Source organism: Silurus meridionalis, chromosome 7 (genome assembly GCF_014805685.1).
Source record: "Silurus meridionalis isolate SWU-2019-XX chromosome 7, ASM1480568v1, whole genome shotgun sequence".
NCBI classification, from domain to species: Eukaryota; Metazoa; Chordata; class Actinopteri; order Siluriformes; family Siluridae; genus Silurus; species Silurus meridionalis.
Window position 1 is genome coordinate 8,123,762 of NC_060890.1, and position 14,570 is coordinate 8,138,331.

The 14,570-nt window shown below is 38.8% G+C and overlaps 1 protein-coding gene across 1 annotated transcript in view; it reads left to right on the plus strand.

Annotated features, from left to right (window-relative positions):
* The first annotated feature begins 8,458 nt into the window (after positions 1-8,458).
* Positions 8,459-14,570, plus strand: part of pcdh15b (protocadherin-related 15b) — a 212,322-nt gene continuing 206,210 nt past the window's right edge. Inside the window, exon 1 of the mRNA XM_046853892.1 lies at positions 8,459-8,891. The gene's annotated coding sequence lies outside the window, so the exon portion shown is untranslated. The remainder of the gene's footprint in view (positions 8,892-14,570) is intronic.

Consider the following 14,570-nt stretch of genomic DNA (forward strand, 5'->3'; position numbering starts at 1 on the left):
ACATTTGCCAACTGCTCCTGCAGAAACTCCAGCACTGAACCAACTGGGCAGTGGACTGGGTCCAATTGCGGCATACAACCTCCTTGTGGGCGTAAAGGCGCAGCCTCGGCCATGGTTGTGCCATGGCATCCAGTCCCAGCGGAGCTGTTTGATATAGGGAGAACCACAGCGGACAGTGTGACGTCTCTTAAGATGCGAAAAGGTCTACTTGGGATTTGCCAAATTTCTGCCAAATCTGCTCCACCACCTGAGGGTGGAGGCACCACTCCCCGGGCTTGGACCCAAGGTGTCTGCTGCTTCGTTTAAACAGCCTTGGATATAAGCCGCTTGGATCAAGAGGAGTTTCCCCTGGGCCCACAGGAAGATCTGGCGTGCCAGCCTGTACAGAGGGCGCGAACGCAGACCCCCCCTGGTGGTTGATATATGAGACCACCGAGGTGTTGTCTCACATGATGTCCTCTGAGGTCCGGGAGGAACTGCTTCAAAGCCAGAAGCAAAGCCAGCATTTCTAGGCAATTGATGTGCCACTGCAGGTGGGGACTCTCCCATAGACCTTGCGCAGAGCAGACACTCATGACCACATCCCATCCCGTCAGCGACGCTGAAGAACCCAAGATCTCTCCAAGCACCCGAGGCACCTAGGCATCGCCGTGTCACCTTGATCGTGCGGAGAGGATTGCCCCTTCGAGAGAACCCCTGGGCTCGGAGCCACCACTAAAGGGGTTTGCTGCTGCCATGCACCCGAGCAGTCTCAGGAATTGCCCGACAGTGAATGACTGCCCTTTTCTGACCTTTCTGACCGCTGTAAGGATGGACACAATGCAAGCAGAGGAAAGCTGAGCGCACATAGTCGTCCAATCCAATATGACGCCGAGACAGGTGGTTCTTTGTAATGGAGAAAGCACACTCTTCCCGCCGTCTAGCCAAAACCCCAGCTCCTTCATATTAGCGAGAACAACATCTCAATGCTCGACCACTGACTGCTCTGATCAAGCTAATATCAACCAATCGTTGATATAATTGAGGATACGGATGCCCTGAAGTCTCAGGGGCGCCAGAGTCGCATCGACACACTTTGTGAAGGTGCGGCGATGACAGGGCAAGGCCGAATGGAAGGACCCGATATTGGTACACTTTGACCCCAAAACCTCAGGAACTTCCTATGAGAAGAGAGGATAGGTACGTAAAGTATGCATCCTTTGGCTCTACCGTGACAAACCAGTCCTCGGATCTGATCTGACACACAACCTGCTTGAGGGTCAGCATTTTGTGTTGGGGGTTTAAGGGAAGATGCCACACCCGAGGACAGATAGCAAGCCAGCCTCTCTTCAACCCGTGGCATGACACCATAGACATGATCCCTACGCTCCAGGAGGTTGGAATAAACCGCGGTCTTGGGGCTGAAGGACAGAAAGGACAAGAAAGCCCGCGCCCATTAGCTGGGCAGGCCAGGGAAAAATGGCAAGCCGCAACGCAGAGGCTGTGATGCCAGGAGCAAAAAAAAAAAACGCTCATTGAGCTTGCCCGAGGGAGGGGCTTTATGCTCACTGGCCGGCCAAACTATATCCAGCTTCTGAAAGGCACGTCACAACCTCCAGGAGCTCCTCGCTATTGGGTTCGCAAGAGCAGCATGCTCTGCTCCCAAACAAGCCACACACAGGCTGTGTGTAGCCCTTCCCGGTAATAAAACAAGGGCAGGGAGAAGCACACGGCCAAAACGTGTGATTGGTTTTCTTAGATCCCTTTATTTATTTATTTTTTTTTGACAGACTGACAAAACATTAAATTTTACACAGCACGCTTCATGAACAAACAGAAGCTGAAGCCGGCTTCTCTCCATGGGCGTTTTATACTTGCTGGTCATGACGTCACCCCACCGGTGACAGCCTGCCTTTGACTGATAAGTCGCAGACTGATCGGATATGACTTGAAAAGGCACACACCTCTTTATAGATGGCCTCACAGAACACAGTTGACAATGCATATCAGAGCAAAAAACTCTTCAAAAGCTACGAGGTCAAAGGACTGACCTACAGAGCTCAGAGACAGGATTGTTGCAAAGGCACAGATTTGGGGAAGGCTACAATGAAATTGCTTCTGCACTAAAAATTCTCAAGAGCACAGTGGCCTTTATAATTCTTAAATATAAAAAGTGTGGCACAACCAAGATTTTTCAAGAGCTGGTTGCCCAGCTAAACTGAGAAATCGAGAGAAAATAGCCTTAGTAAGAGAGGTGACCAAGAACCCGATAGCCACTCTGACAGAGGTCCAGAGATCCTGTGTGGATATAAGACAATGTCCCAGACGGACAGCCATCACATCCACATCTATCCACCAGTCTGGTCTTCATGGCAGAGTTTTAGCATTAACATGTAAGGGTGTTTTCCTTCCAAAAATATTGAAGACATTTCTATAATTATTCTGTAATTATGTGGTTCTGTGTAAATTAATAAGAAAAGGCTGCAAGGTAACAAACTTATAAAAAAAAAGGTGATGGGGTCTGATTACTTTCTGAATGCAATGTGTACTAATGTTACTAATACACAATTTTGTGTCATCATTTCCAGATACCTACCAATTTTTGATTAACAAAGCACTTGATAATGCAAGCTAGGCCCAGAACCACATCTACAAACTGTCTTCCTATCAATATCAAACTTTTAAATTACACTTCTCTCATCATTCCCAGAATATTAACTTGTTATTCCTGCTTATTTAAGTAAATCCCCAGCCGAAGGCTCTTTGTGAGACGTTTAGTTTAATGGGTTCGTCTTAATATTCAAATTGGCGCCTCATCAACTTCTCGATCCTATGTTCTTCAGTGTGTGACACAGAAATCAATTAAAGTTCCTTATCATTAAAGGCATATCAATTCTTTAAACTTACAAGTGAGGAGCAAGGAGGATCTTAGAGCGAGAATGCACGAGTGCTTCCTTTGTTAAAGCCTTTGTTAATGTAATTATAACATAATGGCTACAAATGATAACATTAGAGGTGAGTCAAATGTGGTTTCCTTTCCATTAAACATGTCGATGGGAAAGGTCAGTTGATATATCTTGGTAAGGCGTTAAGACTCTGGATACCCCAGGTACTTTTTAAGTCTTTTATAGTAAACTTTGCAGACACAAGACCATTATACCAATATGAGTTGCTTGACTGTGTGCCACCAAAATATTTTGTACAGTATTTTGCTTTAGTACTAATAACTGAGATTAATAGTTAATGTGGTTGTAATTGGGTAGCATTTTGACAAAATTTACATTAATGGTGAAATGATGCAAATAGTTCACAAATTGCTGGTTGTAAGAAATTAAACATGTCTTACATGGAGCTTTTGGACAGCTATAGAAATTGTTTCCAAAATCCCACTGCTTTTCTTGGCTTTCTTTGTTTCATCACCCTTTTTTAACACCTTTCTCACCATGACAACAAAGCACACTCATTTAGAGTAGAACCACAAAAGTAGTTGCAGTGCAACCTGGATCTTGTCAAAACCAAACCAAAAATCTGTGGTTATGTGGTCAATTCCTTTTTCTCTCTATAAAGCTGCTTTGAGACAATGTCCATTAAACGTGTTATACAATATAAAATATGAAGTGAATTGAATTGAAAATTTGACTACGAATGAAGGGAATAGAATATAACAGAATATATGGTGTATGGTATTCCACTCAGTGCAAGCTGAGGTTGGTTCCACATAAGTAGCCTAAAGATCCATGGGTTTACTGAAGATGGATCTGTACTGTAATTAATATAAAAAGTATAAAATAATGTAAACTGCTACAATGGCTTGTTATGAACAGTTTTGCACTCAAGTGTCCACAAGGAACAGCTGATGACTTCAACAATAAGGGAACTGTAATAAACTGACATTCAGTGTCACCCAGTTAAGTCTGGTCCCTCTCATGGTTTCTTTTGTGTACCATCTTAGGGAGTTTTTCCATGTAATTCTTGCCACTAGCTTGCTCATTAGGAATAAACCTTATATGGACATATTTATGATGCTGGAATTTATACTTGTAATCTATTTAATCTGTAAAAAATGCTCTGGGACAATGTCAACTATTAAAAACGATATACATATTAAATCGGATTGAATTCAATATAGAAAAAATATAGTGACTACACTGTTTGCTAGATCATGAACCCATTACCTACATTCACTTATGGCATTTGGCAGACACCCTTTTACCCTTATTGTTGAAAGCCCACTGAACTTACTATCCAATCATTTGTTTTGGATTTATCAAAGTTTTTAAAAAGAAAGAAAAGTTTTTCCTTTGACTTAAAATTCTTCCAGCAACTCTAGAAAGTCTGGCAACCCACGTTAAATCAAAGCTGCTTGTCCTGAGTGTTATCTTTTAGCTTTAATTATTATATCTATAATTATATCAAAGCAACTTTCATCTCAGAAACAGGCTCTAATTTGCAGCACACTTCACACTGATGAGAGATGGTTCCCAATGCTTTTGTTTTCTCATGCTTTTATGTTTTTTACAATTGATTGCAAAATATTTTAGATGGTTTTGCTTAGATAGATGCTAGGAAAAAAAAAATAAATAAATAAAAAAAAAAGTTAATTCGTACAAAAATCACAGGTACTCCAATGCTGGTGGCACTTCAGGAGTGTCCTGTATGAATATTATATTAATTCTACTAGTTTTTAAACTATGTATGGCCACCTTTTTATACTCTCTTTTAGAATGTCTAAGTGAATTTATCCCAAAATAAAAGATTGTGAAACCTATAGAGGCTTCCTTTAGTAAAATTGATACACACCTTGAAACACAATGTGGAATTTGGTGTTGATTTAAATTTCGTGCCATTAAAACTTGAAAATGGCTGGATAGTGAAATTAATTGCAGTTTGACTCAATGAAAGTCTAGACCATGGATAAAAAAAAAATGTAATTTAGCGATGTAATCTCACTATGACAGGTGTAATGCAATAAAAAAAGATTGGGCAACTACTGCAGAAGTGATAAGTGAGACAGCTTGAAAGGTACTTGGTGTGACATCTGCAAATAGAAAAGAAAGACAAAGAGACGTGGTGGTGGAATGAGGAAGTGCAGGAAAGCATAAGGAGAAAGGCTGGTAAAACAGGATTGTGATCGACAGAGTGATGAAAAAAGTAGGCAGGAGTACAAGAAGATGCGGCAGCAGGTAAAGAGGGATGTAGCGAAAGCCAAGGAAAAGACATATAAGGAACTGTATCAGAAGTTGGACACTAAGGAAGGAGAAAAGGCTCTGTACCGATTGGCCAGGCAGAGGGACCAAGTTGGGAAAGATGTGCTGCAAGTTAGAGCAATAAAGGATGGAGATGGAAATGTGTTGACTAGTGAGGAGAGTGTGTTAAGAAGATGGAGGGAGTATTTTGAGCAACTGATGAATGAGGAAAATGAGAGAGAGCAGGTTGGATGATGTGAAGATGGTGAAGCAGGAAGTGGATAGGATTACTAAGAAGGAAGTGAGAGCAGCAATTAAGAGGATGAAGAGTGGAAAGTTGTTGGACCAGATGACATACCGGTAGAAGCATGGAGATGTTTAGGAGAGATGGCAGTGGAGTTTTTGACCAGATTGTTTAACAAGATTCTGGAAGGTGAGAGGATGCCTGAGGAATAAAGAAGGAGTGTGCTGGTACCGATCTTTAAGAATATGGGAGACGGCACAGATTATAGGACTCACATCTGAACATGCCTTACCTAACTTCAAATGTTAACAGTTCCTGATAAAAGGAATATGGGCTACATACACAATTTAAACATCTTTTAAAAGAAGACACTTGGCTTTACTGTCCATTATTTGAAGTTAATATTGCTCAAAAAAATAATAATCTTCATATATAAATACAAATCAGTCCTGGAGCAATCCAGAAAAGTACTGGGTTGAAAGCCACATGTCTCATAAGTTTATATTTCAAATTTTATGAAGATTTTCATGACAAATGAGATTTCTACAAACATTTATCTGAAACCATGTCTGATCCTTTTTCTCCTTCCCCCTGTTTGAGAGCCACCTGCTAAACTCAAGTGGTCATTCATACTCTATTCATACAGTCTGCATAGAAATGAATAACTGACCATTAAAGGCTTTTGTTATACATGTTTGGCTACTGATATTAAGTTGGCATTTATATTGCTGGCCAGAAAGCCAGGCAAGCTATTGTTTTACAGTCATGACCATTCATAATAACACACACACACACACACACACACACACACAAATTTTTTTAGATGCATTTCTCTTATAAAAAACAAATGGGTAATAAAACCTTTAAAATCGTATAAAAATATAGAGGGATACATATTTTAACTTATTGTATTGTAACAGATGTAAAATAGCATCTTCATGCAGATTTTCAAGTCTCTCTTTTTACTCTGCCCCAAGAATATTTTCCAAATCGCTGCTTTGTGCAAACCTCTGATAAAACAACTTTTTTGACTGTCCATTTTTTGTTCTTTGTTTTCTTTTTTTTTTGTAAGCAAAGCCCAGTGGTTGTGCAGAAGTGAGAGCTGCATCACCTCCCGGTTCATCACCGCACGTGCTGCTTCGGTCAGTAAGAGTTTGTAAAGAGTATAATTAAAACTACGATTCACACACGTGGGAAATAAAAACCTCCCATATATCGTTAGAATCCTGCACTCATTGGCTACATTTTCCGTCAATCATTTTATTCCAATAATGCTACTGGCTGGAAATAAAAGGTTTGAAATAATAGGTGGTGCAGAATAAAAACATGACTGCCTAACCAAAGATTCCACCTCTTTACTCTTTTTTATTTTTTTTTTATTTTTATTTGTTACTAAACTAAAAACAAATAAACTACATAAAAACTTACTTGTGCAAACAACACGACAGTGAGACAGTAAAAATGGTGGCATTGCAGTACCAGCCAGCACAATAGCTGTTTGATAGTGCAAATGAGTTGCCACTATACTCTAATAATTAACATTTTACATGTTCATTTGTGTGTGTGTGTGTGTGTGTGTGTGTGTGTGTGTGTGTGTGTGTGTGTGTGTGTAGTACCTTTCAAATTGAGAAGTCCAGTGGCTTGTACCGTAACACAGTTTGGCTGTGAGGACCTGAATGCTTTAGATTTTCCAGATGGCAGGAGAGTAAAAAGTAGGTATAAGGGTATGTGTGAGATCAGCCATAAGGTAATTACGATCCTATAGTGCTTCTGTGTGCAAGCATGTTTAGCACTTTAGCATCATGAAATCTGGTGAAATACATCCATGGTGGGGTCCTTTTGTGGTGTTTGTTTATTGACAACATCCAGCACACCACATGCTTTATTAAGATGACATTGGAAGCCCAGCTGTAAAGTGCAATGGGAAAATGTTGTTATATTAAAAGTATTGTATCTGCATTATTTATTACTCTTGCTGAAGTGCAATATCTTAGCAAATCAAATTTTCAAATATCTCACTGCATAATTCCAGTGTTTGTTCATTTGGCAAGCTGGTTTGGTCGACAGAACAGCAGTACAGCTTATGTAAAAGCCCCTGAACCCCACTTATTTTAAATAAATCAAAATAAATAAATCAAAATAATAATGAAATAAAGTAGGTGACAAGATTAATTGTAAAGTTAGGTTTGATTTAACAAATGCAAATAAATGTTTTTTATTTTTATTTAAAGGTCTAGCAAATATATCTAAAGACCTCCTTTCGCTTCATTTTGAAAAAGACTATTGATGCTCTTACAAGTGATGGGAGGCTGAAAATGAAACAGGAGGCCAGATGAACTAATGAAACAGATGAAGCAGGCCACACACTGATACAGTAGGTATAACAGTCATCTGTGCTTTTCCCGTTTTATACCCACCAGCTGTCACTGTCGCACACAGAGTAAGTATCACATGCTGTGGAAGCATTTTTAATGAGTTCGCTGTATCAGACTGATACTGATGCCAGTACTGATACATTTCTAGTTCGAACATTATTTCTATATATTTTGTACATATATATTTAGTGTTATTAGAATTTTTACTGTTAAACGACGGTTCTTATAGTTGCCTTCGAAGACACCAAGGATCGTGAAGCATAGTCAGTGATCTTAAAACATAAAACAAGGGAGAAAAGGTGTTAAGTAGCTTACCTAACCAGTCCTTTTTTATTGAATGAGTTCAACCCTAAAAAAAAACATATTATATACACTTGGACCTGAAATGGGAATTTCTAGAAAACCTATATAGGTTTAATAAAGAGAGTAAAACACACCACAATGCACAAATGTAAGTTATTTTCTATACTATATATTTTCGATGCAGTCTGACACGTCGTCCGGAAAATCCTGCTTTTTAAATGAAATACAAAGTCACGTGACTATAATTCGGCCGTTCCGATTGGCTATGCAAATTTTGGGGTGGACTGTGGCTCTGTTGATTGGTCTGGGATCTCATGCGCACGTCCACCTGAAACAAACCGCAGGCGCGTTCAGAACTGGACAGCTCCGGGTCTTCTACAGAGCTCCACACACACACACACACACACACACACATCCCGGTGTGTGTCTCGTCCGTAATGCGATTACTCTCTCGTGTCGTGGGGATTTAAGGGTCATTTCGGAAAATCGTTGCCAGCGGCCACACTTTTTTCTCTTTTGCTGAATTGAAATTAGCTGGATAGTTTGTGCTCGTAAACTCAGGTGTTTACTGATGTAGCGGAGAGTAAAACGCATGCACACACACGTACACACACACACACGTACGCACGGACGCAGGCGCGCACAAGCACACAGGCGCTTACCCCCCTTCCACACACACACCCCGCGCAGAGGGCGCTAGTGTGTGGCGGAGGAACAGTTGTACCTTTCTACAGAATGTGCTCGCTTCCCCGGCACTTTCACGCCGTGTCTGAGGGGGTTTACCTGCCTTTCCAAACCAGCATGGTAAGACTTTATATTCTTTGTTTTCCGGTGTGTCCTGAAAGTGTAGCAGGTGGACTTGGCACTGGCTCGAGCCTGGTTTCGCTGACAAGGCTGACATCATGCTCGTGGCTGGATCGGATCATGAACCTAAGCTCCTTCTCGGTTTAATAACGCTATCCAGTCTGTTTCTGCAGTATTCACGCTGCTTCTTACTTAGGATCATTGCACTGCCTCGCCTTTCATTCCCAGATTATTCTGCCTAATTGCAAAGTGTAATTTCTACCTGCAGATGTGTGCTTTTGGGGTATTTGGAATCAATAATTGCATGTATGTATGTATGTATGTATGTATGTTGAATATATATATATATATATATATATATATATATATATATATATATATATATATAAACACAAACACAGTGAATCGATCAAGTTGTTAGTTTGCATGCAGACAAGAGGAACTGGGGGATTACTGAGCACTTCATCCAATTAGCTCGGACATCCTCCTCCAGCAATCTGTTGCCTTACTACAGTATAAAATAGTATTGATTTGGGGGAAAGTGCGCATTGAGAGTGAAATCCAGTGTAGCTGAATAGTAGATGGATTGAGCAGCTGGACTGCACACTGATCACTGTAGCTTATAAAACCTCATTTCTTTCATCGTGTGGCTTTTTTCTGGAGTGTCCAATTTGGGGTTGGATTGAAGGAGTAAAGCTTGTAGGGAAGGAGCTTAATGTTCAAGGCAGAACGAAAAAAATTAACAAACAAAAACAACCTGCGTTTTAATGTCTGCATGCATTTTGAAGTGTGACTTGTCTGAGAATTGTATACTGTACTATACTATACTGTACTATGGTACTGTATTGTACTATACTATACCATGCTTTTGTTGCTGTTTGTAAACCATCAAAGAGCTGATCAATACATTAAAACCCTTATACACTCTGATATCCTCTGATAGACTCTAACAGGATGTTGGGACGCTATTTATTTTCTAACAAACTACCCAGGTGATTTTAATAAAATGGATAGCCGACAGGGCAACAGAATGTAATTATCCCACCGCATGCTGTGGCTGTTCTCTAAATAAGCTAAAGACCTTTTTTACTAAAGGACCCATGGGCACCTTATATTCTCCCCTCGTCTGCTCATTAATAATTGACTGCTGTACAGGCATCCGTTATGGTGAGTCATTTGACCAATTCTTTCACACAATCCTGCTTGATGAATTAAATAGTCATTTGTCTTTATTCTTTTGATTTATGATTGAGGCATATAGCTGGAAATATTGATATGCAACACTGTATCACATAAAAAAATCTCTGAAAAAGAACTACAGCATGCTCAGTGGTTTGCTTTCTTGTCACAGACGTGTTATCTTTATCATTGTGTACTTTTATTATTGTATATTTATATACAGTAGGCGCAAAATCTTATATCTTTATATATACAGTATCTTACAAAAGTGTGTACACCACTCTCATTTCAGCAACCATTTTAGTATTTCTTCTCAAGGGACAATACTATAAAAATAGTAGTCAGTGTGCAGCTTGTATAGCAGTATAGATTTTTTGTCATCTGAAAATAACTCAACATACAGCCATTATTGTCTAAATAGCTGGCAACAAAAGTGAGTAGACCCTAAGTGATCATGTCAAAACTGTGTCGAATGAGTCAATATATTGTGTGAGCACTATCGTTATCTAACACTGCTTTAATCCTACTGGGGATGGAATTCTCCAAAGCTGCACAGGTTGTTGCTGGGATCCTGCTGGACTAATAGTCTAGATAGTTAATAATGAATTTATGAATGAATTTACAGTATTGCTCTCTCTTTATTTGTAGGTGATTTACATCTAATATTAACCAAAAAATAAATAAAAAAAAGTTTTATATTGACAGCCTGTTCCCTGGTGGTCTAGTGATAAGGATGCGGCGCTCTCACCGCTGCGACCCGTGTTTGATCCCCGGTCAGGGAACCCATTAGAGTTGCACAAGCCTTAGTGCCGGCTCCAAGCCCGGATAAATGGGAAAAGTTGTGTTAGGAAGGGCATCCAGCGTAAAAACATGTGCCAAATCAAACATGCAGATGGTCCGCTGTGGCGACCCCCTAATGGGAGAAACCGAAAGTAAGTTTTTATATTGACAGCCTGTAAATAAGGGGAAATGGAACAGGACAACAATGCTTTATAAGTATACTACCTACACTGTCTAGGTAAAAAAGATAACTAAAAACATTTAAACACACAAAGATTTTATTAAATCAGCAATGCAAAGTTCGTGTATGAAGCTTCGAGTTATTTTGAGCTTGTGTACAAATCACAGCACTGGCAACCTTTATCCTGCACCATGAGGGCCATCATCAACACTTGGAGAACATGTGGCACCACAGTAACGTCACTAAGGACAAGATGTCCTTCCAAAATTAACAAAAAAACTAGAAGAAGACTTTTTACAAGAAGGCTAACAAGAGACCTTCAGCAGCATTGTGATGGCAGCATTATCCTCTAGGGCTGTTTCTCTTCAGCTAGGCCTGCAGCTGTAATTCAGACGGACCGAATTATGGATATCAATCTCTTTTGGTGCAAAATCCACAGGACTCTTTTAGTCAGTAAAAAATGAAGAAAGATTTTGCCTTCTAGCACAATAGCAACCCAAAGCACAAAACCAAATCAACAAAGGAATTGCTTCGGAAGAAGATTGACGTTTTGAAACAGTTCAGCCCGAGCCCAGATCTACATTCGATCAAAAATCTATAAAATGTCATAAAACGGACTGTGCACAGGAGATCCAGTCACAATGATATCGATCTTAACACTTAAGTCTCTAAATGGACCCTTAGGAATAGACTGGAAACTTTACTGGAATAAAAAAGGAAACAGTTCTCAAATATGAATCAGAATAACCAGAGAAGCATTTGATTGTGAAGATAAAACCAAACAGTCATTTTATATCTTACCAGAAAATTTACAGACAACAGAAAACACATACAAAATTATTTTTTCTTAGCTGCTATAAATATGTCAGAATTTTCAGACAAACCACCGGTGATTTCTGGCTATGTGTTGCAATGTGTGTTGTAAGCCCTCCCAGGGGGTTTGTGGAGATTATTCAGCACCTTACTTGCACTTTCGATCCGACTCCTCCCTGAGCATCTTGATTGGGTTAGGGACCGGGTGACTGAGCAGGCCATTCCATTACAGACAGCTTTTCTCCAAATTCTTTTTTTTTTTTTTTTTTACATCTCTTACACACTCCCGAGTTGTGCTTTAGGACCACCAAGGTTTCACATTATTCAAAACTTCCAGAATGCAACTTATCCCAAACTTGTCATAAATTATTGCAATGCAGCATTTTTTAATTCTTCAATAACTGATGTTTTTATAGTAAGAGAAGGAGTTTAAAAAAATCCTTTTTCTTTCCAGGTACAGTGTTGCTTGCTGTGTTCCATCATGTAATTCATTTTGTACATTTTTAGGTCCTTCCCACCAGAACTTCAGTATCAATTATGTAAAGTAAAAAATTAAACCAGTAAAAAAAATAAATGTCTGACCTTTTTCATAATATTTGAGGGTTTAAAAGAGTTTAAAGAAAGTACTTTATTTACCTGTTTGTTTCCTGTACACACTGTCATGTTTAAAATAAGCCCTAGCTTTCCTGCAATATGTCTTGAAAGTCTTCTGTAATTCGTGCTGGATCTCTGAAATGGTGTCAAAACGGCTACCTTTGAACTGTATCTCTAGGAAGAGGGTAAAGTCCAAAGGGGCCAAATCTAGCAAGTAGGGTGGGTGCGGAATGAGATCACTTGGATTGTTCTCCAACAGTCGTCATGCACAAGTAGCCAAATGGTTTCGACCTATTCAGAAACTGAGCTCGTTGAAAGTCTTCCAGTGATGTTCTTCAGCTTTTGACATGTGCACGTGCCACTCGAAAACACCTTGAACTAATGATTGCCGTATGTCAGACATATGTCAAATGTCTCAGTTTCGGATTTGTCCAGTTTGATGCGAAATTTCACGTTTGTTCTTTGTTCTTGCTTGCTGTCCATGATGAAATCGCAGACGTGGTAAGAATCGCACCAGTTAGCACCATTAGTCTCGAAACATTTTGATACCACCTCATAGCAACCAACAAAATAAAGAAAGAAATGTTGTAGGGGACAAGAAGAAAAATAAGTAGCTCAGTGGTTAATATGTTGGACTTATCAGAAGGTCATAAGTTCAAATCCTTTCATCGCCAAGCCACAGCTTGTCCCTTAAACAATGCCCTTACTCCTTAACTGCTTAGCTGTACAGTATGAACAAAATAATTGTAAGTTGCTCGGGATAAAGGTGTCTGCCAAATACTGTGAATGCTAAAATGTTTTAATGAGGCATGCGAATGTACGCAAAAGTAACCAATCGCATTCGAATTTATGTCAATTAAGTAATTCCGATTAACCCCAAATAAAGTCCAGCTGCTTCTATATAGTTTTATATATATATATATATATATATATATATATATATATATATATATATATATATATATAATTTTTTTTTTTTTTTTTTTCTTAATCAGACAAACCATACAAACCATGTGCAGCATCTCACTGAAAGTTCTCAGCAACAAAGGTTTTCCCAAAATATTGGATGTACCATGTATCATTAACAAGTGGATAAAAAAATGAGGTAGGGCAATGAAATCACAGAGATGGGACATCTCTTCACAACAACAACAAAAGGACAAAAATAGAACTAGTCACAGAGGCTGCCAAGAGACGCACAACAACACTGGTGGAGCTGCAGGAATACATGTGACAGAAATCACTCATATTCTTCTGGTATGGAGTGTGAGGCATTGTGGACATTGTGAACATAGGTGTCCATTTTCATACTTGCATGGAGGTGAATTTGGCCATTAGGAGGTAGAATAAACAACAAATTCTTCTCAAGTCTTGAAAGTTTTATTTCCCAACAGAAAGAAGACAGAAGAATCAAATGTGTATATGACCTCCAGTTTCTAGAGCTGTGTTATGAGGCATTTAATGTGACCATATAAGGGAAAAGTCAGGGTTTTTAGATTTGCTTTACAGGGGAAAAAAATGGAGCTGAAGATATGCATGGATATTTTGATATTTCATAAATACAAGTTCAGTCTTTATACCATGGGCTGTCTAGAAACTCAATTCTAGTGGCAATTCTATCCCCCTCTTTTTAAATTATTAACATTTTATTTTGGGCATGATTTACAGTGGACAAAATTCTAGATCAGAGGTGAAAAATCGTATCTGAAAATCATACTTAATTAAAACTATACTGACCAAGACACATGTTAGTGTAATCCAGAATTAGATTAAAATACAAATTGAATTGCACATCAAGATTGCATTATTCACGATTAACACAACAGCCTCTTTAACATGCCAGAATGAAACAAAGTTCAAACTTGTCAGTCAAAACAAAAAACACAAAGTAGTAAACCAATCAATAAAAAGGTTTCTGAAATCAATAAATAAAATTACAGTAAAATGTCACAAAAAGAACCATTACTATTCAATCAACAAATAAAATGAAAGTAAATAAACGCTAAAGTAATATTCAGAAATATATACAATATATTATATTTTTATAATATATTTCAATATTCACAAATATTGAAATATAAATGTAGTTGAGTTGAGTGTAAAAGTTGCTGTTTATTTTTATATTCAGTAAA